Here is a 26,869-nt window from a genome sequence, read left to right on the forward strand (position 1 = left end):
GAGAATGCTGATGGCATTAGAATTTAGACCCAACAAAGCTGTCTTGAACATATAAAAAGAAGGGCAGCATGAGATCTGCAAGGTTTTGAATAATGCACCAGCCCAATAAAGAGGTGCCCCAGATTACTAAGCATGAAAATCAGGACGTAGGGCAAGAGATGACACCAGAAAGGTAGTTTTGAGTTCATCTTTTGGGTAATAAGGAGCTTTTGAAGGGTTTCAAATGGTAGAGGACTAGTAGAGGACTAAAGCAATGGGTATGGAGACCAGTGGTAATGATCCAGAGGAGGGAGGCTACTGGATGGGAATAAGTATACTGAGGTGATAGTTTCTTTTGCTTTGGTTTTGTTGTTTGGTAGAAATTCATTTGGATACACGTGTAATGAATGAGGTGGGGAATCAAGTGGGCGATCAGGCTGATAGAAAGGATTTGGCAAGAAAAACAAAGTATTAAAAAAAAAGAAAAACAAAGTATTAAATGAAGTGGTTTTCTTATCAGAACCACAACTCTGAAGGCATTGCCGTGAGACTAGGTTAAAAACTCTGGGAAGTCAGAAGCGGGGGCTTGTTTTCCACTCTGTCTCCAGGACCTATCACAGTGACTGGCACAAAACCAGCATTTAATACATACTTATGAAATGAATGAATGAAGAGAAGAACTTCAAAAATGGATTGACCAATTGCAACATCATTGGAATGAGTGTCTTTCTACCAAGGAGACTAGTCTGAAGGACAATGTTCATTTAGAGTGAGAAATATTCTGGTGCATTTGTTTAAATAAAGAAAAAGAAAAAAAGCCCCAGCCCTTTCATTTTGTAGTAACAATTTGGAGTTGATAATTTTAGAACTAATATACCAAATGTCAAATATTAGCCACAGCCAGAAAAAAATGATCAAATTAGTTCGTTGTGTTTAATTAATTCACTGTGATTGTGAATATATTCCTGGTCCAAAAGCTAGCCATTGTTTAATTAGGTCCTCCTGCTTTATGAAATGTCTTAAACTGAAGAAAAATGGAACAGGCCTAGCTGTATTATGAATGCTTGACTTGTGATAATCACACTTACCTAGCAAATGAAGCAGCTTTCATTGACTAAGAGGAAGTCCTTAGCACAGACTCTCACTTGTACAAAAGAAATTGGTCATGTTGGTAGTTACTCTTCTTTTATTCTATCTTTAGCCGATGCAAATCTTCTAAAACTTTAAGTGTTCAAAGTTCTGGAACGTATAACAAACACCAAAATTTCATTCTATAATAGCCTCATTTGTTCTATAAAGATTTATTAAATACTCCCACACATATCATCCCTGCTGAGGAAACACACATTATAGTGGGCTAGCTCACAAATGCAAAGGCTCTACTGGGTCAGGCAAGTCATCTACCCAGTCTGGTGTGGGGGACATCTCATAGTAATTTCTTAAAATACATGATCTTTCATTGAAACCTTGTACTAAGTTGAGCCTTTGATTTTAGCTGTGGGCTGCATCAGAAAATGTTCTTCCAAAAAAATAATTTGGCAGAATTGACAAAGAATATATAGTCAAGTCTAAGTTTTGAAGGCCCACCAAAGAAGGTCTTGAGATACCTCTATGGCTCAGCTCTTTATCAAAGAACAGCATCTGCTGTGCAGTAAATGAGGTGATAGGGAGAGTCCTTTTACTCCTAAGCAACTCGAATGTCCAGAGAGCTAAGAACACCAACATGTTTTCCACTGAGTGGCTATTGTCCCAGAGGGACAATACAGGGATGCAGTGCTGAACTTATACAATTGACTTCTATTTCGTATCTTCTCTTTGCCCTACCCAGCACCATGGATTTTATAGAAAAGCTCAGTTGGCACCGTCATTTTCAAATGCAGACACTGAGCATATCTGTAATTTCCTTCCCCCATTATAAATTAGGTTCAGATTTTATGAAAGGATTTCCCCTGCTGTTATTTAGTGCCTGGTAATCATATCTATACAGGTCATTATTACTTTGTCACAGGCACATGAATTTTGTGAATTCAAAACAGCAATATGACACATCTCCATTCCTGGAAGAGGTAAGAATCTAGATCCAAAGGTCCCAGAAACATCTAATTCAGGGCTATTGACCTTGATCTTAAAGCCAAAACACTGTAGGTCTTCTTTAGGCTCTGTCCCTGAGCATGAAAGCTAAAGACAGAAGGAAAAAACTGCAGAAACCTATCTTTGGGAGTACTGAGAATAAACATTGGGATCAAATATTTCCCACAGATAATTAGCAAGTTGCAGAATCAAGTGTGGTATGCATATGAGACTGCGGAAGAAAGAGAGCAAGGGGGGAGGGGAAATGCAAGCATGTATTTCCATCATGTGAATGTGCAAGAGGAATTGCTACTGGCATTGAAAAAGTTAAAGAGATTCTGGGAAAATTAATGAAGTGAAAACTAAATTAGTTAATGAAGTAAGCACCACAAAATTAATGAAGCAGGGACTGGTAGAGCTCATTTTCAAAGAGTAGCTCTGTACATGCAAATTTGGAGTCTGGCCTCCATATATTTTGAGAACCTGGCTACTATTACCCAAGACAGAACTGGATAATACATTATCAGTGACACTTCCTTTCAAATAATTTCAATAAGCAACATGTCGTTAGATCTCGAAGCCATGGCTTTATTTTCATCTCACTGGAAAGGTTGGCATCAGATTGAATCAGACCAAAAGATGAAAGAAGGAGAGAGGGAGCAGTTGAGAGAAATACTGATCGAAACAGTGACAGTGCCTCCTTAAGGGGCCTGCCTCACATGGCTCACCTACATGTGAGCCTTTAAACACATGTAGCTCTCCATGTAACCATCTGTATCTATACTAAGCTAAACATGTCTCCAACTCCAACCCCTTTGCTTATCTCGACTCCCTCTCCAACAATGAGATTCCTGGTTCCCACCACCTGCCATCCATTGACTTAGCTGTTCCATCTCAGTGAACATGCAGAGCAATATCAGACTCATTCATGAAACACCTTTATGAATTAGAGCCTGGCATTTATGTGCAGATTCTTTTGCCTTTGGTCTTAACAACCCCACACATTTCCAAAGTTACTTAGGAAACTTCCCTCCACCCCTGTCTCATTCAGTGAGGTGGCTTCAAATATTTGTAATGAGGTTAGGTTCTTCTGTCATGGTCTACATTCCATCCTGGGAGTCTCCCATTTGCAAAATGATTTTTTTTTTAATTTGTGTCCATTCAGTTTACTCTTCATGCTATAAAGTTCCATGGGTCTTGACAAATGTGCAAGGTCAAATGCACAAGTATAATATCATATACAATAGTTCCACCATCCTAAAAAATAATAATCCCCTGTACTTCACCTAGTCAATCGTCCCCATTCCCCAAACCCCGGGAAACCACGGACCTGTTTCTTGCTTCTGTACTTTTGCCTTGTCCAGAATATCACATGGATGGAATCATGCCTTTTCAGATCGGTGACTTTCTCTTAGCAATATGCATATAAGATTCATTCAGGTTGTTGAATGTATCAGCAGTTCATCCCTTTTTACCGCTGTCTGGATGTGCCCGCAGTTTGTTTATCCATTCACCTACTGAAGAACATCTTGGCTGCTTCCCGTTTGGGGTAATTATGAATGAAACTACTATAAACATTCATGGGCTGTGGACATAAGTTTCCAACTCACTTGGATGAAAACCTAGAAATGTGATTGCTGGGTCATATTTTAACTTGATAATAAACTGTTAGACTGTCTTCCAAAGTGGCTAGACCATTTTACATTCCCAGAAGCAATGAATGAGAGTTCCTGTTGCTCCACATCCTTGAAGCATTTGGTGCTGTCAGTGTTTGGGATTTTAGCTATTCTGATAGGTGTGCAGTAGTATGTCCTTGTTGTTTTAATTTGCATGTGCTTATTGGCCATCTGTATGAATTTTTGCTGAGGTGTCTGCTCAGATATCTTGCACTTTTAAAAACTGGTTAGTTTGTTTTCTTACTGTTGAGTTTCCTTGTATGATTTTGGCACAAGTCCTTTATCAGATATGTGACTTGCAAATATTTTCTTAGTCTTGGCTTGTCTTTTCATTCCCTTAACAGTGTCTTTTACAGAGCAACTTACATTTTTTTAAAAACAAAGCCTCTGCATTTAACCACAATTCTCTATGTCTCTTTATTTTAACTGTCTGTCACCATTGAATTCCAGAGTCCTCCATCGCTCGCTTACTCGGGGTCTCAGATGGTGCCAATTACAGCAATGGAAAACTGCCTTCAGCCAAAGGTTTTCCCTGCTTGGCAGCACTTCTGTCTCCCTAAATAATGTCTGGAGACCATATCATACTAGCCCCCTACTGTTCCTCACATATGCCAGGCAAGCTTCTGTCTCAGGGCCTTTGCACTTACTCTCCTCTCAGCTTAGAATGTTCTTTCACAGGTATCCTCTTGGCTCACTTCCATACTTCCTGTAAATGTTTTCTCAGATGTCACCTTTTCAATGAAGCCTACTTTCCAGAACTCTGGAGACCACTGTCACCATAGCAACCAGTCAAAGTCATTTTAGAATACATCTACACAACTTGTGTTACACTCAGGAATGATGAGTAACTCAGGACCTATACACAAATGGTGAGCCTGCGTTGACACTATGGTCTGCTCTCCCACCTCAGGAGAAAATATGAGAAGTCTGCCTCCTGGTGAGCTATTTCTCTAATGTGTCTGGATATCAACTGCAGTGACTTCAAAGCAGTGCCGATTTCCTCATTGGTGGTCTTCAATAAAGCAGGTAAACTAAGTTGTAAGCATTTTTTTTCTTTTTTCTTTTCTTTTTGCCATAAACTCCATATAGTGATTTCCACCTTGAATGGGGACACACGAGGCCAGTGAATATTTTTATTTCCTAAAAGTATTTCCCATGAACAAAAGTTTTTTCACCACTGGAAGAAGGCATGTGCTTGCTCAGAGCAGGATACAGGTGATTAGGGTCAGTGATCACGGTTGGAAATGTGATTGGTTCTCCCACGCACATGACAAGGAAAGCAAATAAAAAGCCAGATGCGGGTCCTAGCTCCCCACACCTACCACACAAGAATTTTCCCAGGCCCACCCACTCACTTACCTCTCAACCCATGACATCTGACCTTCCTCTCCCCAGATCTGTTCCCCCCACACACAGCAGCATCTCAACCTTTCTGTTCCTCTGATGACCTATTTATTCCCTTCTTTGGTGTTCTGATCTCAACCATGCCCACCTCCCTCAAGATGCATCTTTCCTTGATTTTCCCAGCCCCAGATGCTCTGGGCAAGACACACCTCCCCCACAAGCCTCAGCTTTGCAGAGGCTCCCTGCAGCTGCAGCCAGGCCAGGCTCTCTCCTCCCTAGCAGGGCGTAAGCATATTGTAAAAGAGAATTTCTTTTTTCTTTAAATTAAATGTATTCTTTAAAAATTTCAATTACAGTTCAGTTTAACATATAGTGTTCTATGAGTGTCAGGTATACAAGAGAGCGATTCAACAGTTCCATACATTACTCAATGCTCATCAGGATAAGTGTACTCTTTATCCCCTTCACCTATTTCCCCCATCCCCCTATTCCTCTCCCCTCTGGCGACCATCAAGTTGTTCTCTAGAGTCAAGTCTGTTTTCTGGTTTGTCTCTTTTTTCCTTTGCTCATTTGTTTCTTAAATTCCACATGAATGAAATCATGTGGCATTTGCCTTTATCTGACTGACTTCTTTCACTTACCATTGTCCCCTAAAAGAGGATTTATTATTCATAGCAATGAGGCACTTGGCTTACAGATGTACCACAAGACTGGGACTAAGAGAAAACAGTGAGGAGGATTTCACAGCAAATGGATTGGAACAACTTGCTCTTGCAAGGATTTGGATTTTGGCTTCTCTGACCCTCAGAATCCTGACAGCACTCCAGCAGTTTTCACTCTAGTGTACACTTTCTTACTCACGAGGGACATTTATTTCTCTAGGGAAGATCGGCAGAATGCAAATGATGGTATCCCTAAAATTAACAGTGGAAAAGCAAGAGATGACTGCCAATGTGTTGACTGGGAAGCTAAAATTCAACCTGCTCTCAGAATAAATGATGTCATTTGTCAGTCTCTTCTGGTCAAGAGTGGGAGTTTCAAGACGTTAAGGTCCTGGGAGTCTTAACTACTTTTACAATGTCATCTGACAGTTGATAAAAGATGAAGTAAATGAAGGATCCTAATTAAGGTTTTTTTTTAAAGATTTATTTATTCATGAGACACACACACACACACAGAGAGAGAGAGGGAGAGAAGCAGGCTCTTCACAGGGAGCCCGACGTGGGACTCGATCCTGGGACCCTGGGATCAAGACCTGAACCAGAGACAGACACTCAACCACTGAACCACCCAAGTGCCCCCTTATTAAGGTTTTAAGAAATGTGCAGCTGTATGCTCCCGTCCAGGCCAACTGAGCCTGATGTGCTGTTCTGTGTTTTCCATTCTATTGTAAGTGAAAACAATCTTACAATTGACATCATGTCTTTCTGTAAGGTTTACCACAGTTAAAAAAGAAAAACACTACCAAAAGAATAAGGCAAAAGAGAATCTTATTCCTGAGAGACACAGCTAAATTCAAACAAATGAGACAAATATATGTATCAAAATCTAAACAGGAATTCAAGGCCAACAATGAGAATAACTTTGTTGGCTGAGGAACAAACATCTGAGTGCTAGAGATCAGGGCTCCTAAAGTTTTCTCAGTGTTGACAGTTAGTGGCTTTAGGAGATAGGATATGAGATATGAGTTTGGCTTACTGAAAAACTGTGTGGTCAAAAAACAGCCTACATATCCCATTTTTGGAGGCAGCTTCTTCAAACTGCCCTTGAGGAAATCCATAATTTATGGGAAAGCCTTTGAGGAAGGCCACAAGGTCCCCTGTAAAGTGCAATGTTGCCGTTGCCACTGAGCTGGTGTCACAACCATTTACACTGAGCCTGCCAGGTGGCCCAGCCTCCCTCAGCATCCCTCAGGAGAGGAGTGGCCACCACCTAAACCAGTACTTCTACGGATGGCATAAGGGATTGGTTTGGCTGAAAAAGCCAGGCAAGATTTACTATTTGGAGAGGCCTATGGCAGGTGACTCAAGCAACCAACTGAAGTTCCCACTCAATGGTTTGGGGAAAGACAAAATTGGGTGGTGTAAAAAACATCCTTGGGAGAAGTGTCCCAGCATTTTTAATGTTTATCCAAAGGCAATAGCGTTTATCTTTAAGCTGCTCTCTGAAAGGCACTCCCACACAGAGAATCAACTGTTTACATCTAATCTATCTTGGAAGAATATTGGTGAACTAGGTGAAGGGGATTAAGAGTACACTTACCCTGGGGCAACTGGGTGACCCAGTTGGTTAAGCATCTGACTCGATCTCAGCTCAGGTCTTGATCGCAGGATTGTTGAGTTCGGGCCCCATATTGGGCTCTGAAAAAAAAAAAAAAAAGAGTACACTTACCCTGACGAGCACTGAGTAATGTACACAATTGCTGAGTTACTATATTGTACAACTGGAACTCATATAACAATCTATGTTAATCATACTGGAAACAAATGAATAAATAACGACAACAAAAACCTCCATCATGGTTAATGGGCCTACACCATACCCCTAAACCAAGCCCTCCAACAAAGGGGCGAGGGATTACTGTGAATGGATAAACAGTTTCCTCAAATAAATTCAAGTTCTTTCACCTAACAAATCAGGCTTTACTGTGTTTAGAAATAGAAAATGGGATGATGGGCCATTAAGCCAAAATAAATGCTGGAAATGCACAGGGTAGTGAAGAAGCAGCCACTGAAAAGTCACCAAACAAATCAGTAGAACATGGGTGGTCAGAGCATAAGGCAGAGGACAGCAGCCAAGAATTGCCCATTTCCTATCTTCTGTGGATAGGAGTTCCTGGGAATCAACAATGCAAGGTTTATAATGGGAACAACTGCAAAAAAAAAATGGTGCTAGACAGGTTACAAATCATTGCCTCCTCTATTATTTCACCTGATCCTTGCAACAATGTATTCATCTTATTTGTATTAATATTCATTCGTCTATTCATTTTCAACAAATATGTTAAGCACCTATGATGTGTCAGGCACCATTCTAGATGCTAGAAAGACCAGGGGGGGAATAATTAAGGCACCTGTTCTTGTAGAGTTTATGATCTGGGGAGAAACCAGCAGTAAAGATGAAACACACACATACACACACACACCCCAAAGGATGATAAGTGCCGTGAATAAAACAATAAAGGAGTGATGCCATGCAAGGTGCTCCTTTTGATAGAGTGGACAAGAAAGAGGGTTTTATTTGAATTAAGACCTGAAGGATGAGAAGAATCTAATCCTGCAAGGATTGGAGGTGGATGGGCATAGGTACATGAGTTCCCCAAGCAGAGGGGACAGTCGAGCAAATGCCCTGATGCAGGGAAGAGACCCTGGTGTTCTATAACTGGAGTGACCCTGCGTGCGGGTGGGGGAGGGAAGGGTTGGAATATAGTGAGCCAGATGGAAAAGTGCAGGGGATGGAGCCAGAGAAACAGGCAGGGACTGATCAGTGAAGACCTTGAAACCAATGGAAAAACCTCTCAAGTGTGAACCGCCTTCCAAGGGCAATGGCAAGCCACTGGAGGATTGTGTTTGATCTGCATTTTCCGAAGGTTACTTTGGCAAATGGACTGAAGGAGGCAAGAGTGAGTGTAGGGAGAACAGTGACACTGAGAGTCCTAGTGAGGGACAGTCAGGGACTGGCTAGAGTATTGCTGGAGGAGGCAGGGAGAAGTAGGCAAACGTGGAATATGCTTTGGATATGGAACTTGCAGGATATGCAGGTGGACCAGATGTGGGTAGAGGGGAAAGGAGGGGTCGAAGATGAAAAAAAAAAAAAACTGAGTCTCAGGGTCATGTAGCCAGAATTCTAAGCCCAGCCTTGGCCTATCTGGCTCCCTAGGCTGTGGAGTATCCAGGATCAAGAAGCAAGCATGTCTGCAGAGCACCCTCCTTCTTCTGGCACAATCTCTCAGCTTTCAGGGGTTCCAATCAGCTGGTGGAGAGCTAACGCTTGCAAATCCCATACAGTTCTCCTTCACCTCCTCCCAGCTTAGAGTCTTGTTCCCAACTCCTCCTGCTGAGGGAAAAAAAAATCTCCACTAATATCTCTTGCTGCCAAGCTCCCCCTCTCCCTCTTCACACCATTCCTCTGGTTATCACTCTTGAAATAACATAAGCCAATGCAAGGCTTGGACTTCAGGATGAAATAAAGAATAAAGGTGACTAGCTAATTATCTCCACTGGAAAAGAAAACTTTCATCCAGCAATTATCGATCTGGGGACAGAAAATGGGAACCTTCCTCACTTCCAGTTTAGAAGCATGCTCAAATAGAGTGGAGGAGTAAAGCTGACTCGGCACAGGATTTGGTTGTAACAGAGTCTAAAGGTGGTCCAAATTCTTCAGTTGTCTTGGAATGTCGTGAGAGCTATCATACTACTACTTAGAATATAACTGCACCATTGACTAAGCTTGGGCACTTTGCCACAGAGAGATATGCTCTGGAGTTGGGAGATTTATTCTGGGAACTGGAGTGTGAAACCTGGACCTTGGATCACAGTGATGACTGTCCTGGCTCTTTTCTCATGGGGAAGAGAATGTTGTTGCTGGATTACCTTTGAAGGCCAAGGACAAAGAGGTTTTCTTGAATGGTTCTTGGAGAGGAGCAGAGAACCCCCAAAGCCAGCCCCAGATGCAGATAGAAGAGGTGTTTTGTGCTGGGCTTGCCTCTAGCCCAACCCCCCTCTCTGCTGCAGCTGAGGCTTTCTGAGCCCCTCTGGGGGGTGGCCCCAAGGAGGTCAGGTCAGGAGGTTAGGAAATGATGTGGAGAGAGGGCCTGGGGTCAGCTTTGGAAAAAACAAACACACAAAGAGGAAAAGGTTGGTGCCCATTCCAGAAGGGACTGCCATTTGGAAACACATCTGCTCCCAGAGAGTTCAGGGAAAAATTTGGAGACTGTGCATTGCATGTGAGCTGACGGTACCTGAAGACTCCCCACCCTGGTGCTGTGGTTCCCAGCTTTGTGTCTGCAGCCGACCCTCCCTGGCATCATATAAATGTATCAGATATCCCTTTTCTAAAATTTCTTTCAGTTTTCCTTCCCCTTGTGTCTATCAGCATCTGTCATCACAACTACTATCCACCTTGCATTCTTCATTTCCAACATCAACGATGCAGCCAGGCCTGTGTCATCTGTCACCAGTAGTCTCCCAACTGTTCTCCCTGCACCCACTATTATCTTCTGGTAGCTGCTCTAACACAGTTCCACATCATGTTTCTGGCTGAAACAACAGAAATGTATTTCCCACAGTCCTGGAGGCTCAGAGCTCAACGGCTGAGTTGTGCTGAAGACCCTCTTCTGGGCTGCAGGCTGCCCACTTCACTTCGTATCTTTTATTTATTTATTTTTTTGATGGGGATGCTGAGGATTTACTCTCCTTGCTTTCCTGCATGTCATATGGCACTTCTGGTAGAGTCACCATGCTGTGCATGACATCCCTTTGTCCAACTCCCCCACTCCTGCTCCTGGCCTCTGGTAGCCACAAATCTGATCTGTTTCTATGATGTTATTTTTTTTTTTTAAGATTTCACATGTAAGTGAGATCATATGGCGTTGGTCTTTCTCTGTGTAACTTATTTCACTTAGTACCATGTCCTCAAAATCCATCCCATGTTGTGACACATTGTGTTCTCATGGCAGAAAAATACAACATAGCTCTCTGGCCTCTTTTCATAAGGCACTAATCCTATTCAAGAGGGCTCCACCTTTGTGACCTAATTATCTCCCCAAAGCCCTACCTCCAAATACCATCACACTGGGGATGAGGGGTTCAACATATGAATCGGGGGTGGGGGGAAACACCATCCTTTTCCAATGAATTGCCCACACTAACATAACAAAAACAACCCACTATCTGAGAAAACCATGCTCAGGATGCCAGGTCCCTGGACTCAAGTCTCAAGGAGAGCACTAGCCCAGCAGATCTCCCTCATACTCTTTGCCTGACATCACCTCCACAGGGTTGCCCACAAGCAATAAAGCGAATGTCCAACTGCCCTCTAGGTAGTATGCATGTCCACTCAATACCTCTCACCACACTACAATCCATCAGCAGCCACAGCACACTTCCTTCGAACCTATTCTCCCCCAGTCCTTAGCCTGCTCCACCTCTGGAATATCCATGCCAATCCTCCCCCATTGCCTCTTCTGGATACCTTCAGCCATATCTGCTCCCAGCGACCTGTCATTTCCAAGAGCCCCCTCAAAACTCACATGATGGACCACCACACACTCTTCTCACTCAGCATGAATGTAAATTCCACATACAAATCTCTTTAGCTAGTTTAAGCACAAGCATCTTAATAAAATTGGTGTCAGCAGAAATCTTATCTCTATTACATTTCAAGATGAGGGAATGTAGGGAGCTACCTTTGCTGAGAAATCTCAAAAGCGAAGCAGAAAACTTTGTGTTCTTGAGAGTGGGAATGTCGTGCCCACTTGATGTGCCCACAGACCATGAGTTTTCTTAAAACACCACTTTGGAAAAATTTCAGGCACCTTTTGATACAACCAAAAATCCTGAGCTTTCAATGGAGGAAGAGAGGTGGAGAGGGGTGAAAAGAGAAAGACTCAGCACACAATCCTCCTTAGAAGAAAACTTTTGATACTTGATTCAATTCTCTCACTCAAGGTATGGTAAGGATGCCCAAACACTTCTAGGATCCCATTGCCCCATAGCCAGATGTCATGGATATTGCTAAAGAAAACAGAATATATATTTAATTACTGGGGATTGAAAGAGGGAGGGAGGGAGGGAAACAGAGGGAGAGAAAGAGAGATTGTTTCTTCCACCACATTAACCTTTTACCATACTAATTTTCTAAAGGTCAAGTTGTGGAACCATGACCATGGGAACTACCTTACTACACTGACTCCTAGAATTAGTTTAGCCATATTAAACATCTTAAATCCTATTATTCATCTTCCTGAACTCACATTAAAGGCACATTTCCTTTTGAGAGTCAAATCAAAAAGTGACTAGCAAAACACTTGTTAATAGTTCCCATTAAAAACATGTATTTTATCTGCTTCTATATATTTTTTCTTTTATCACGTGGCCAAGACACCAGATAGCAATGAATCTTGCTGGCATCAAAAGACAGATGAATAGTGTAACCTGCATTCAAAATGTCTCTTATATCAGGACCCTCCTCCTTTCTCCTTCCTGAGCCAGCACTCCCAATTCAGGTCTTTATTACCACCACAACACTGAATCAATGGCCTTACTAACTAGGCAAGGACCTCCTGTTTCTGGCCCTCCTGGATAAGCCCGGTATAGCAAAATGTCAAAAGCATGGCCCCCAAGATGTCATGTTTCTGCTCAGAAATCTCCCATGGTTCCCCATTTCCCACTGACTTTTGTACAAGCTCTTCACTGTGACTTTTTAACCTTTCACAATTAGGCTTCACCTAGCTTTCTCATCCTTATCTTTACTATCAACTTCCATTGGCCTCGTGTATCAGCCACATACAGTCCTAGCTGTTCCCCAATTATGTTCAGTGATTTCTCCCTGCCATGACCTTATTCATTTTTCCCTCTGTTAAGGTTACCAGACCTATCAATCTCTGCCTGATAAAATCTGATCCATCTTGCAAGGTCTTTCTCAAATGTCCTCACCTCCCTGAAGCATTTTCCCTAATCCCAACAGAGGACTTGCTCTGAACTCCCATGATGGCATTTCTCTAACTCATTCCCTGCCAAGCCAGTGGTGCACTTGTAGATGTTTGACAAGAGACTCAAAAAAGTCCTGATTTACATACAGCATTTGCTGATTTTCATGATGTAAATACTCCCACCATGGCCAATTTCAAACTGCCGATCTGATGTCACTGAACACAGAGCTGTAAAGAGATACTCAGTAGTAAACCGTTATCTAGTATTTCCACAAATACAATAGATGTAAATGATCTCAAAAGCATGGACAATAATACAGTAAAACAATTCAAAAAATAATTATTTACTTTTGCTTTTAATAAAATGTACCATAGGTTTATATAATTTAATTTTCACTAATGGTCGTGTTTAACAATCAGCTCTCCAAATTCCTAAAACTTTAATGCTCAGCTCTCATGAGCTAGTTCAAACCAGTTCCAGGACACCATTACCCCCACTATCTACTATACAAGCTCCTTGAGGGAAGATGTCATGTCTTTAGTCTTCTCTGTGTACCTAGCTCAGTACCATGAACAAGGGAGGTTCTGTATAAAATGTTAGAATACTGAAAGCCATATATGTGGAACATAACCCCAAATGGATGCCTGAATCCATATCCTACAATGAAGCTCTAAAAGGAGCTATCCATAAAGCTCCAGAACACTGAGGTCCTGTTATTGGCAGAATGGAAGAAAAGGCCAGCATTTCTGGGCAGAGATTCATAGTAAATTCAGTTCCAGGAGAACAGAGTGCAATTTGGTCTTGGAGGCCTGGTCCTACTGCCCCAGGGATTCTTTGGCTTATTTTTGTTTCATTTGTTAGAATGTTCCCAGGTCTGAACCAAGGAGCATGAAAAGCAATGGATGAGGTAAAACTGCATAAGGAAACATCCATGTACTGTTTCAAGGTCCCAAGTGCAGCAGTAGCAGTGGGTCAAAGGGAACAGAGGATGTTGTGGCACTCCACTGCTCATGTGGAATTTGAAACTATTTGGACTCCAATATTCCCACCTCTCCCTACATCAGTAAAATGAGGCCACAGAATGAAGAAACACTACCTTTCCTTGCAAGTCTTACAAAAATGACCTAGAAGAACCAACTGATGGACCTTCAGTTACTTTCAAAGAGAATAGCCATTTCCTACTCATATTTATTTTTCTCTTCCTGCAAGGTTGGGCTAACCATCCAGACTGAGACTCACAGTATTTGAATCCTTACCCAAGTTCTTCTGGGATTCAAATATCATATAGTTCAGCTTTGCTATTTTGATCTTAACAGGGCAAACTGGCTACTTTCCCTGATAGGACAATAAAAGGATTATTGGAAAAATGCAAATGCATTGATCTCCTTATATAAAGTACGTTAGAAATGATTAAAAGCAATTGGGAATGTCTAAAGTCTGGAAACAGTATAGGCTCGGTTAGGGGTAGGGCCTAAGATTCTGATTTATAAAACCTCCTCCAGATTAATTCGGATTAAGAAAGGTTTGTGGGTGACGTCACTAGGGACGGCTCCGGAGGGCGTTAGAATCGGGAGGAAGGAGGGTCAAGTTGCCAAAAATCTACCACGTGGGAGGGGCGGACTGCACTTGAGAACTGCGACATTCGCGTTCCTCTCCTTGGTATCCTCACCGGCTGCGCGGCCCCGGGAGCAGCTCGGAGGGGCTCGGGCAGAGGAAGAGGCTCCGTGCGGAGGGGGCTGCGCGGTTCCAGGAGCAGCTCGGGGGGCTCGGGCGGCGGCTCCGCGGAGGGGGTTGCGCGGCCGGGGAGCGCGAATCCACCAGCGCAGGCTCCGGAGCACAGGGCGCCGGGACACAGCCCAGGATCCCGCCTCCCCCCGGGACAGGCAGAGGCCGGGAGGGCCCAGGACAGCAAGGACGCTCCTGCCCCGAGCTGAGCAGATCAGCGGCCCCGCCCCGGAGCCTCCAGGCCCTGCAGACGGAGAGCTCCGGAGCTGAATCCAGGTTTCCAGAGCTGCCCCGCCACTGGGGCTGTTCCTCCTGCGGCCTCACGGGGTAAACAACCCCCACTGAGCCCTGCACCAGGCAGGGGCACAGCAGCTCCCCCAACTGCTAACACCTGAAAATCAGCACAACAGGCCCCTCCCCCAGAAGATCAGCTAGACTGACAACTTCCAGGAGAAGCCAAGGGACTTAAAGAACACAGAATCAGAAGATACTCCCCTGTGGTTCCTTTTTTTTTTGTTTTTTTTGTTTTTTTTTTTTTGTTTTTGTTTTTGTTTTGTTTTGCTTTTTGATTTGTTTCCTTCCCCCAACCCCTTTTTTTCTCCTTTCTTTTTCTTTCTCTTTTTCTTCTTCTTTTTTTTTTCTCGTTTTTTTTTCTTTTCTTCCCTTTTTTTTTTCTCTTTCTCTTTTCTTTCCTTCTTTCTCTCCTCTCTTTTTCCTTTTTCCCAATACAATTTGCTTTTGGCCACTCTGCACTGAGCAAAATGACTAGAAGGAAAACCTCACCTCAAAAGAAAGAATCAGAAACAGTCCTCTCTCCCACAGAGTTACAAAATCTGGATTACAATTCAATGTCAGAAAGCCAATTCAGAAGCACTATTATACAGCTACTGGTGGCTCTAGAAAAAAGTATAAAGGACTCAAGAGACTTCATGACTGCAGAATTTAGAGCTAATCAGGCAGAAATTAAAAATCAATTGAATGAGATGCAATCCAAACTAGAAGTCCTAACGACGAGGGTTAACGAGGTGGAAGAACGAGTGAGTGACATAGAAGACAAGTTGATAGCAAAGAGGGAAACTGAGGAAAAAAGAGACAAACAATTAAAAGACCATGAAGATAGATTAAGGGAAATAAATGACAGCCTGAGGAAGAAAAACCTACGTTTAATTGGGGTTCCCGAGGGCGCCGAAAGGGACAGAGGGCCAGAATATGTATTTGAACAAATTCTAGCTGAAAACTTTCCTAATCTGGGAAGGGAAACAGGCATTCAGATCCAGGAAATAGAGAGATCCCCCCCTAAAATCAATAAAAACCGTTCAACACCTCGACATTTAATTGTGAAGCTTGCAAATTCCAAAGATAAGGAGAAGATCCTTAAAGCAGCAAGAGACAAGAAATCCCTGACTTTTATGGGGAGGAGTATTAGGGTAACAGCAGACCTCTCCACAGAGACCTGGCAGGCCAGAAAGGGCTGGCAGGATATATTCAGGGTCCTAAATGAGAAGAACATGCAACCAAGAATACTTTATCCAGCAAGGCTCTCATTCAAAATGGAAGGAGAGATAAAGAGCTTCCAAGACAGGCAGCAACTAAAAGAATATGTGACCTCCAAACCAGCTCTGCAAGAAATTTTAAGGGGGACTCTTAAAATTCCCCTTTAAGAAGAAGTTCAGTGGAACAGTCCACAAAAACAAAGACTGAATAGATATCATGATGACACTAAACTCATATCTCTCAATAGTAACTCTGAATGTGAACGGGCTTAATGACCCCATCAAAAGGCGCAGGGTTTCAGACTGGATAAAAAAGCAGGACCCATCTATTTGCTGTCTACAAGAGACTCATTTTAGACAGAAGGACACCTACAGCCTGAAAATAAAAGGTTGGAGAACCATTTACCATTCGAATGGTCCTCAAAAGAAAGCAGGGGTAGCCATCCTTATATCAGATAAACTAAAATTTACCCCAAAGACTGTAGTGAGAGATGAAGAGGGACACTATATCATACTTAAAGGATCTATTCAACAAGAGGACTTAACAATCCTCAATATATATGCTCCGAATGTGGGAGCTGCCAAATATATAAATCAATTATTAACCAAAGTGAAGAAATACTTAGATAATAATACACTTATACTTGGTGACTTCAATCTAGCTCTTTCTATACTCGATAGGTCTTCTAAGCAAAACATCTCCAAAGAAACGAGAGCTTTAAATGATACACTGGACCAGATGGATTTCACAGATATCTACAGAACTTTACATCCAAACTCAACCGAATACACATTCTTCTCAAGCGCACATGGAACTTTCTCCAGAATAGACCACATATTGGGTCACAAATCGGGGCTGAACCGATACCAAAAGATTGGGATTGTCCCCTGCATATTCTCGGACCATAATGCCTTGAAATTAGAACTAAATCACAACAAGAAGTTTGGAAGGACCTCAAACACATGGAGGTTAAGGACCATCCTGCTAAAAGATAAAAGGGTCAACCAGGAAATTAAGGAAGAATTAAAAAGATTCATGGAAACTAATGAGAATGAAGATACAACCGTTCAAAATCTTTGGGATGCAGCAAAAGCAGTCCTAAGGGGGAAATACATCGCAATACAAGCATCCATTCAAAAACTGGAAAGAACTCAAATACAAAAGCTAACCTTACACATAAAGGAGCTAGAGAAAAAACAGCAAATAGATCCTACACCCAAGAGAAGAAGGGAGTTAATAAAGATTCGAGCAGAACTCAACGAAATCGAGACCAGAAGAACTGTGGAACAGATCAACAGAACCAGGAGTTGGTTCTTTGAAAGAATTAATAAGATAGATAAACCATTAGCCAGCCTTATTAAAAAGAAGAGAGAGAAGACTCAAATTAATAAAATCATGAATGAGAAAGGAGAGATCACTACCAACACCAAGGAAATACAAACGATTTTAAAAACATATTATGAACAGCTATACGCCAATAAATTAGGCAATCTAGAAGAAATGGACGCATTCCTGGAAAGCCACAAACTACCAAAACTGGAACAGGAAGAAATAGAAAACCTGAACAGGCCAATAACCAGGGAGGAAATTGAAGCAGTCATCAAAAACCTCCCAAGACACAAGAGTCCAGGGCCAGATGGCTTCCCAGGAGAATTTTATCAAACGTTTAAAGAAGAAATCATACCTATTCTCCTAAAGCTGTTTGGAAAGATAGAAAGAGATGGAGTACTTCCAAATTCGTTCTATGAAGCCAGCATCACCTTAATTCCAAAGCCAGACAAAGACCCCGCCAAAAAGGAGAATTACAGACCAATATCCCTGATGAACATGGATGCAAAAATTCTCAACAAGATACTGGCCAATAGGATCCAACAGTACATTAAGAAAATTATTCACCATGACCAAGTAGGATTTATCCCTGGGACACAAGGCTGGTTCAACACCCGTAAAACAATCAATGTGATTCATCATATCAGCAAGAGAAAAACCAAGAACCATATGATCCTCTCATTGGATGCAGAGAAAGCATTTGACAAAATACAGCATCCATTCCTGATCAAAACTCTTCAGAGTGTAGGGATAGAGGGAACATTCCTCGACATCTTAAAAGCCATCTATGAAAAGCCCACAGCAAATATCATTCTGAATGGGGAAGCACTGGGAGCCTTTCCCCTAAGATCAGGAACAAGACAGGGATGTCCACTCTCACCACTGCTATTCAACATAGTACTGGAAGTCCTAGCCTCAGCAATCAGACAACAAAAAGACATTAAAGGCATTCAAATTGGCAAAGAAGAAGTCAAACTCTCCCTCTTCGCCGATGACATGATACTCTACATAGAAAACCCAAAAGTCTCCACCCCAAGATTGCTAGAACTCATACAGCAATTTGGTAGCGTGGCAGGATACAAAATCAATGCCCAGAAGTCAGTGGCATTTCTATACACTAACAATGAGACTGAAGAAAGAGAAATTAAGGAGTCAATCCCATTTACAATTGCACCCAAAAGCATAAGATACCTAGGAATAAACCTCACCAAAGAGGTAAAGGATCTATACCCTCAAAACTATAGAACACTTCTGAAAGAAATTGAGGAAGACACAAAGAGATGGAAAAATATTCCATGCTCATGGATTGGCAGAATTAATATTGTGAAAATGTCAATGTTACCCAGGGCAATATACACGTTTAATGCAATCCCTATCAAAATACCATGGACTTTCTTCAGAGAGTTAGAACAAATTATTTTAAGATTTGTGTGGAATCAGAAAAGACCCCGAATAGCCAGGGGAATTTTAAAAAAGAAAACCATATCTGGGGGCATCACAATGCCAGATTTCAAGTTGTACTACAAAGCTGTGGTCATCAAGACAGTGTGGTACTGGCACAAAAACAGACACATAGATCAGTGGAACAGAATAGAGAATCCAGAAGTGGACCCTGAACTTTATGGGCAACTAATATTCGATAAAGGAGGAAAGACTATCCATTGGAAGAAAGACAGTCTCTTCAATAAATGGTGCTGGGAAAATTGGACATCCACATGCAGAAGAATGAAACTAGACCACTCTCTTTCACCATACACAAAGATAAACTCAAAATGGATGAAAGATCTAAATGTGAGACAAGATTCCATCAAAATCCTAGAGAAGAACACAGGCAACACCCTTTTTGAACTCGGCCATAGTAACTTCTTGCAAGATACATCCACGAAGGCAAAAGAAACAAAAGCAAAAATGAACTATTGGGACTTCATCAAGATAAGAAGCTTTTGCACAGCAAAGGATACAGTCAACAAAACTCAAAGACAACCTACAGAATGGGAGAAGATATTTGCAAATGACATATCAGATAAAGGGCTAGTTTCCAAGATCTATAAAGAACTTATTAAACTCAACACCAAAGAAACAAACAATCCAATCATGAAATGGGCAAAAGACATGAACAGAAATCTCACAGAGGAAGACATAGACATGGCCAACATGCATATGAGAAAATGCTCTGCATCACTTGCCATCAGGGAAATACAAATGAAAACTACAATGAGATACCACCTCACACCAGTGAGAATGGGGAAAATTAACAAGGCAGGAAACAACAAATGTTGGAGAGGATGCGGAGAAAAGGGAACCCTCTTACACTGTTGGTGGGAATGTGAACTGGTGCAGCCACTCTGGAAAACTGTGTGGAGGTTCCTCAAAGAGTTAAAAATATACCTGCCCTACGACCCAGCAATTGCACTGTTGGGGATTTACCCCAAAGATACAAATGCAATGAAATGCCGGGACACATGCACCCCGATGTTTCTAGCAGCAATGGCCACGATAGCCAAACTGTGGAAGGAGCCTCGGTGTCCAACGAAAGATGAATGGATAAAGAAGATGTGGTTTATGTATACAATGGAATATTACTCAGCTATTAGAAATGACAAATACCCACCATTTGCTTCAACGTGGATGGAACTGGAGGGTATTATGCTGAGTGAAGTAAGTCAGTCAGAGAAGGACAAACATTATATGTTCTCATTCATTTGGGGAATATAAATAATAGTGAAAGGGAAAATAAGGGAAGGGAGAAGAAATGTGTGGGAAATATCAGAAAGGGAGACAGAACATAAAGACTGCTAACTCTGGGAAACGAACTAGGGGTGGTAGAAGGGGAGGAGGGCGGGGGGTGGGAGTGAATGGGTGACGGGCACTGGGTGTTATTCTGTATGTTAGTAAATTGAACACCAATAAAAAAGTAAATTAAAAAAAAAAAAAAGAAAGATTTGTGTACCCCAGGGGTTTAAGGCTTTAGGCAGGAAACAGGTATCTAAACTTGCTGCTAAGGGGAATGGACAAGGATGCTGATTAGGAACCAGGGAAGGACTGTCAGGCCCCAGGTGATATTAGAGACTGTGATGTCACTGTAGCCCGCATCCACAGAGGGCTATGATCTTTAGCTATCCTCATTGGTCTGAGTGAGTGTTGGAGCAAAGAGGCTAGATAATCTAGAGTTTTATAGGATAAATGCCACAAAAAATAAAAAAAATAAAGAGATATATGCCAATAGGCAAAAAGGATATTGTAAAGCTGGACTATTTCTGGACAGGAAAGGCAGAGAAGCCAGGAGGGGGGCTAACTGGACCAGAGATCATTTTTGAGATAAAAAATCAGGAGTACATATAAGCATATGAGTACATCTACCCAAGATGTCCCAAATATACTTAAAAGTTTCCCAATAACTGAATCAGTTATAAGTTTTAAAATTAATTAAAATAAAAAATTTAGTTCCTCAGGTGCACTAGCCAGCCCCAATTCAAACCAGATCAAGCATTTCCAATGAAATTCAGTGCCAAATTGAGACATGCTGTAAATAAAACATACACTCTGAATTTTGATGATTTTCATAAAGAATATAAAATCTCATTAATATTCTTACAAATTGATTATAAGTTGAAATGATATTTTGGATATACTTGTTAAATGCTATTAATTTTTTTTAAAAAGGCAGGAATTGGGGTGCCTGTGTGGCTCAGTGGTTGAACATCTACCTTCGGCTCAGGGTGTGATCCCAAAGTCCTGGAATTGAATCCCACGTCAGGCTCCCTGCAGAGAGCCTGCTTCTCCCTCTGCTTATGTCTCTGCCTCTCTCTGTGTGTCTCTCATGAATAAATAAATAAAATCTAAAAAATAAAAAATAAAAGTAAAATAAATAAAATTTTTAAAAAGCAGGAATAGAGAAGGAAGGATATAAGAAAGATGGATGAATCAGTGGTGTGACAGAGAGTGAGACACTAGAGTTCCTGGTATCAAAGGGACATTGACAATAATGATGAGGAGCCTCTAGAGTATAGAGCTCATTACTACGTGGGGGTCCAGAGAACTGTGAGACCAGGGTACTCTGTGCGCTGTTAGCATGAAGACATGAAACCACCCAGGACACAGCAGACTTTTGAATGTAGAGGAAGCTTTGAGTAAGGCACCATGAGGCCATGACCAGGACACCATAGATGACTGGGAGAGCATGTGCTTCAACACTAAGGTGATAGCCTCCTCCACAAGAAGTGGTGCTGGATGCTGATACTGTACCCAAAGTCCTAGAATTTGTGAATGTTATTTGTCAAAAGGGATTTTACAGATATGATTAAATGAAGGATATTGAGATGAGGAGATTATCCTGGAATATCCAGACAAACCCTAAGTGATGTCACAAGTGTCCTTATAGGAGAGAAGCAGAGGGAGACACTCAGAGGTACAGAGGAGGAGAAGGCAATGTGCTCATGGAGGCAGAAATTGGAGCGATATAGCCAAGGACGGCCAGCAGCCACCAAAAGCTGGAAAAGGCCAGGAATGGATTCTACTATAATGACTATCCCTACTTCACAGAGGAGGAAACCAAGGTACAGTGAGACTCAGTAACTTGTCTCCAGCCCTACATAGAGTAAATACCAACACTGAATTCCAACCCAGACATTCTGGCTCCAAAAGTCCTATTTTCTAAACCACTGTAACAATCTGCTGTGAATAACTGCTTAAAAAGTAAACTTGATTTCTATTTGTCACGCTTTACACTTCTTAGTAGAAAACCTGACTCAGCTGATACTACTTACACCCACACTTCTGATTAGGCAGAAACTTATTTGTAAACCATTAGTTTGTTTACTGGAGGACAAACAGAAGGATAAATCATGAATCTAGTAACTGTTCTTCCTTGTTGCAGATGCCAACTGTGTGATCATGTGCAAGCCAATCATTCTCTCTGGATCAGCCTATCAGTTAATGTTTCTTGAGCATCTGCTATGTGTCAGGCAATGGACTAAGTAGGCATTGAGGTTGCGATGAAGCACAAGACAGACAAAATCCCCTGCCCTGCTGGACTTTAAACGTTAATGAGAGAAACAAACTAAGCAAGGAATCACTCCGAGACTTTAATACTGATTAGTCTGCAAAGGACTGGAAATGATCACAGAGAATGGGCTTTCTGGAAGTAGCTGGAAGGAAGGCCTTGCTCCCTCTGAGGAGTAAGAGATCTTTTGAAAGGGTCATTTAAGCCAAGCCTTGAAGGATCTCTGAAAGAAGGGAAAAGCCTTCCAGGCCACAAAGGCAAGTGTGATAATCACAAGCATTCATAATCTAACCAGACTCAGGCAACCACAAACAGTTGTAAGGAAGATTAATTGAGCTAGCATGAGATGAAAATGCCCAGTACGGTGCCAGGTACAGGGAAGGTACTAAATAAATATTACCTGAATCTGAATTCACTGAGAATCTCTCTTGAACCCTCACCTAGGAAAATACAATAACCTTAAATTCTCAACTCTCATCTTGCAGGCTTGCTAAAGCTGACATTCATAACCAAACGGACTAAAATCGCAGAACAGATGATATGAACTTGTCATTTTGCCATGTTACCTGACAAGGTCATCTTAATGAAACAAAGAAACCTGCACACATATGAATTTCAACAGTTTGGGCCTTATCTCAGTCATAGGCATAATGTTTTTCTAAAGCCTACAATGCATACAACATCAGTTACATTAAAATCATTGATCCCTCTAAACAATGATTGTGTAATCACTGTAATTATTGTATGAAGGACAGACTCAATTTCAGGATAGAAAAAGTGAGCCTACCCCACATTTGATTTTTTTTGGTAGCATACTTAAATTTAAATTACACCATAGGCTCTTTTTAGCATAACATGTACTGTATATTTTTGCATTTCAATAAACCCATTTCCCCCCTACACATAACACTTGGTAATTCAGAGAAATATATCTTAGCAGCTCCCAACTGCTGTTTCCTCAAGTTGGCTCTTGGTTAGTATTTTTTCTTTTTTCTTGAGTTAAGTGAAAACTACAAGCTCTCTGGGAGCAAGAATAAACCTGATTGTCTTTGAGGAAAAGGAATTCCTTTTGTTTCCCTCCTCTCTCTCAAAATCACATCACGTGCAATGGAAACATCAGCTGTATTTATCAATAATAAAGTGACCATGGGAGGAAACCAAGTGAATAACTTCAGTGAAAATTGTCATATGTAGTTAGTTTTCTACCATACCAATGAGATGTCTTTCTACACATCCCATTCTAGCCTAGAGCAAGGAGAAAGGCTCATTACAAATACAAGCTCTGGTGACAAACAGAGCTGGGTTCAAACCCTGGTTCTGTGACAGATGATGCTATGTGACTTCTGCCTATGCACTGGAACCCCTGAGTCTGCCATGCTGTGAGAAAGCCCACACCACATGAGGAGGCTGATGGAAAGTGCTCTGGGAGCAGTCCTGATCTGTGAGTCATCCCTACCCAGCTACCAGATACAGAAATAACATCATCGTGGATTCTCCAGACCAGTCCATATACCAGATGAGGGCCACTGAGGGACATTAGTTAATGCCACAAGTTACAAAAGAATCACCTCAATTCTTCAACCACAGAATCTGTGAGCTTAACAAAATGGTTGTTATTTTAAACTACTAAGCTTTGGGGCCATTTGTCTCACATCAACAATAACAAAAACAAGACACAATCCACATAAGTAGCATCTCACTGGGCCAACAGACACCTGAAAAGCCCGTTGGCTATGAGTCAACAGAATAGTAGCAGGAACCGGAACAGTAGTAACAATGAGCCCATATATAGGACGTACTATGTGCCGGGTTCCTAGTGAGTTATGTCTATGAACTCATTTTGTCCTCACAACAGACCTGTGAGGTAAGCGCTATTATTATCTCTACAAATTAGGAAATTGAGGCACAGAGATGCTAAGTGACCTGCCCAAGCTCCACGGTGCATAAGAGATAGAGTATGATTTGGATATGGGCAGTCTAGTACCAGAGTCCTCACCTATAGTCTCCACACTATACAACCTCACTCATGTCAAGTATGTATGAGAAACCTTACTGATGTGTCTAAACTTCCTAAAAACTCTATAGAGCTGACTTCCTGGTCCTGATCACTAAGTCCATCTGGAGTGATGTGCCCAACAGGTCAGTGGGCACTTCTGCCCCTGGTCAGTCTCCAAACTGTGTGGGTACTCACTCAAGTTCCTGCAATTCATAAAGACCATTTTCCTTTGGAAGACTCCCACCCTGTCCTGGCACTCAGTGACAAACATTACAGATTTCATTGTTAATGTCACTTTGAACTAGAATTTATACAGGATTGCCATAGGTGCTGGAGAAGCTAATAATAATAATAACAACAACAGCTAAAAGCTACTGAGCCAGGCAAGTATTATGCTTAGAATTTCACATGTGATGTTCCCTTCAATCCTCATAATAACAGTAACCCACGACACAACTGCTATTGCTTTCACGACCATCCTACAGAAAAAGAAGCTCATGGAGATTAACTGACTTGCCCAAGGTCACAGAGTGAGGAAGTGGGACAGAATTTGAACCCCCATCAGAGTAACTCTAAAGCCAGTATGCTCAACTGGATTAGTGAGACGCAATGCACTGCTTTTCTGGTGAAAGAGACATATGACTCCATGGGGAAAAGCCAGCATGGGCTCCCTCACAACCCTTCCTGGATTAAATCCCAGCTCTACCCCTTCTGCTCTCAGTGGTTCACTTCTCTCTCCTGTAAAAGGGAGATTCATGAAAATACTTCCACCTCTAGGTCTATATCCAGGAGAAATGAAAATACAAAAACTTGCACAGGAGTGTATATGGCAGCAGTATTGACAATAACCCAATACAGGAAACAACCCAAATGCCCTTCAATAGATGAATGGATAAACAAATTAAGGTCTAAATCCACAATGGAATATCATTCAGCCATAAAAGGTGTGAAGTTCTGATCCACGTTACATCATGGATGACCCTTGAAAAATTATCCTAAGAAGCCAAGCACAAAAGGCCACATGCGATATGATTCCAATTATATGGAATATCCAAAATAGGGAAATCTACAGACAGAAAACAGATTAGTAGTTTCTAGGGACTGGAGGGAGAGAGACCAGGAAGTGACTGCTAATGGGTATGGGGTTTCGTTTGGGTGTGATAGGTTGTTCCAAAATTGATCATGGCAATTGTTGTACATATGTGTAAATATATTAAAAACCATAGAACTGTATACTTTAGTATGGCATGTGATTAAACTTAATAAATAGGTCTAAAAAACACAATAAATAGATCTAAAAACACTACCTCACCACATGAGGTTGTTGTTCAGCATAAATGAATTCAGTACCAAGAACTGTGTCTGGTTCATAGCTCTGAATACAGGTTAGATGTTTTTATGTTGTAAAAAGTTCGAAAGAATGTACCAGAATGGATTTGGGAGATTGGTTCTTATTTGGGCACCATGAGAAATCACATTCAATTTTCACTCTGATTTCACTGTGTTTTCCTGAAAGTCATTAAGTGTCCTCCATCCTGTCACCTGAAACACACAGTGAGAAGTGCCAAAATGTACAGGAGGGAAAAAAAAAGAAAGAAAAACAAAAGCAAAATAAAACCAATATTTTGGTGGCAGATACCAACTACAATGAGAAAACCCCTCGTCCTGTTTGTGTTTTGGGGACTGATTAATCATCAGGGAGATGATTGTATCTTTCCCGTGCTCTTCCTCCTCTATGCCCTGCCCTCCCTCTCCCTCAAAAAGTTGATCTACTTCTTCAACCAAATACTTACCTGGGGAACTACAGAGAAGTCTACATATAGGGCAGTAGCGGTCGTGCTGCAGCAACTTGTAACAGCAATTTTTCCTGGTGCCTGCTCCAAGGCGAAGCGCTGAGGGATCCCCAGAGCCAGGTGTTGATGGCTGAGACACAGGTGTAGCTGTGGGATAAACAAGGGCCTGGCGGCTGCCTCTCTCTACACATGTCTTAGCTTCTACCCCAATCAGAGCCACAAAAGAGAAGGGAAAATGGAAGTGTTCCAAAGAGTTGGGGGAATGAAACCACATTTCCAATCTTCCCAAATGTCTCTAACCTTAATTATGGAAATTAGATTGTGTTATTTGATCTGTTTGCAAGTTGGGTTTCCTTGTCCTTAACCTTAATCCTAGTAGGAGCTGTTGCCAGGTAACACCAGCACACCAGACAGGGCACAGCTTGGACAATTTCTCTTCCTCGAATTTTATAAGCAGGGAGGCAAATTTAGGGAAAGGGTCTGTTCCAAAAGTCCATTGGTGAGTCAGTCCCTTACATGTCCAGCTCACAAATGGTTAATTGATCCACATGGAGCATAGCTTAAATGTGGATTTGTTCCCCCAAATACAGATCTTTTCAATAGCAGGCTCATGATTGCTCACCTGAAACCCTTGGAGCCTAATGTCGCAGATATCAGGATTACTTGGATTTCAGAAACAGAACCCAATGTATATACTGTGTATAATGTAAGGCCCCCATTGGGGTCAGGAGCAATATCCTGTAATCAAGACAATAATTTTTCTGAGGCAAAGCAGATGAATACTCAGATGAAGTAGGATAAAGAAAGAT

At 41.8% G+C, this 26,869-nt stretch overlaps 1 long non-coding RNA gene across 1 annotated transcript; it reads right to left on the reverse strand.

Moving 5' to 3' along the window:
• Positions 1–1,090: 1,090 nt before the first annotated feature.
• On the reverse strand, positions 1,091–26,263 carry LOC140627677 (uncharacterized). The gene is made up of 3 exons (XR_012026324.1): positions 26,061–26,263; positions 7,332–7,429; positions 1,091–1,218 (listed from the first exon to the last, which is right to left on the reverse strand). It is a non-coding gene; the product is annotated as an uncharacterized lncRNA (long non-coding RNA).
• Positions 26,264–26,869: the final 606 nt, after the last annotated feature.

The sequence above is a fragment of the Canis lupus genome, chromosome X (genome assembly GCF_048164855.1).
Source record: "Canis lupus baileyi chromosome X, mCanLup2.hap1, whole genome shotgun sequence".
NCBI classification, from domain to species: Eukaryota; Metazoa; Chordata; class Mammalia; order Carnivora; family Canidae; genus Canis; species Canis lupus.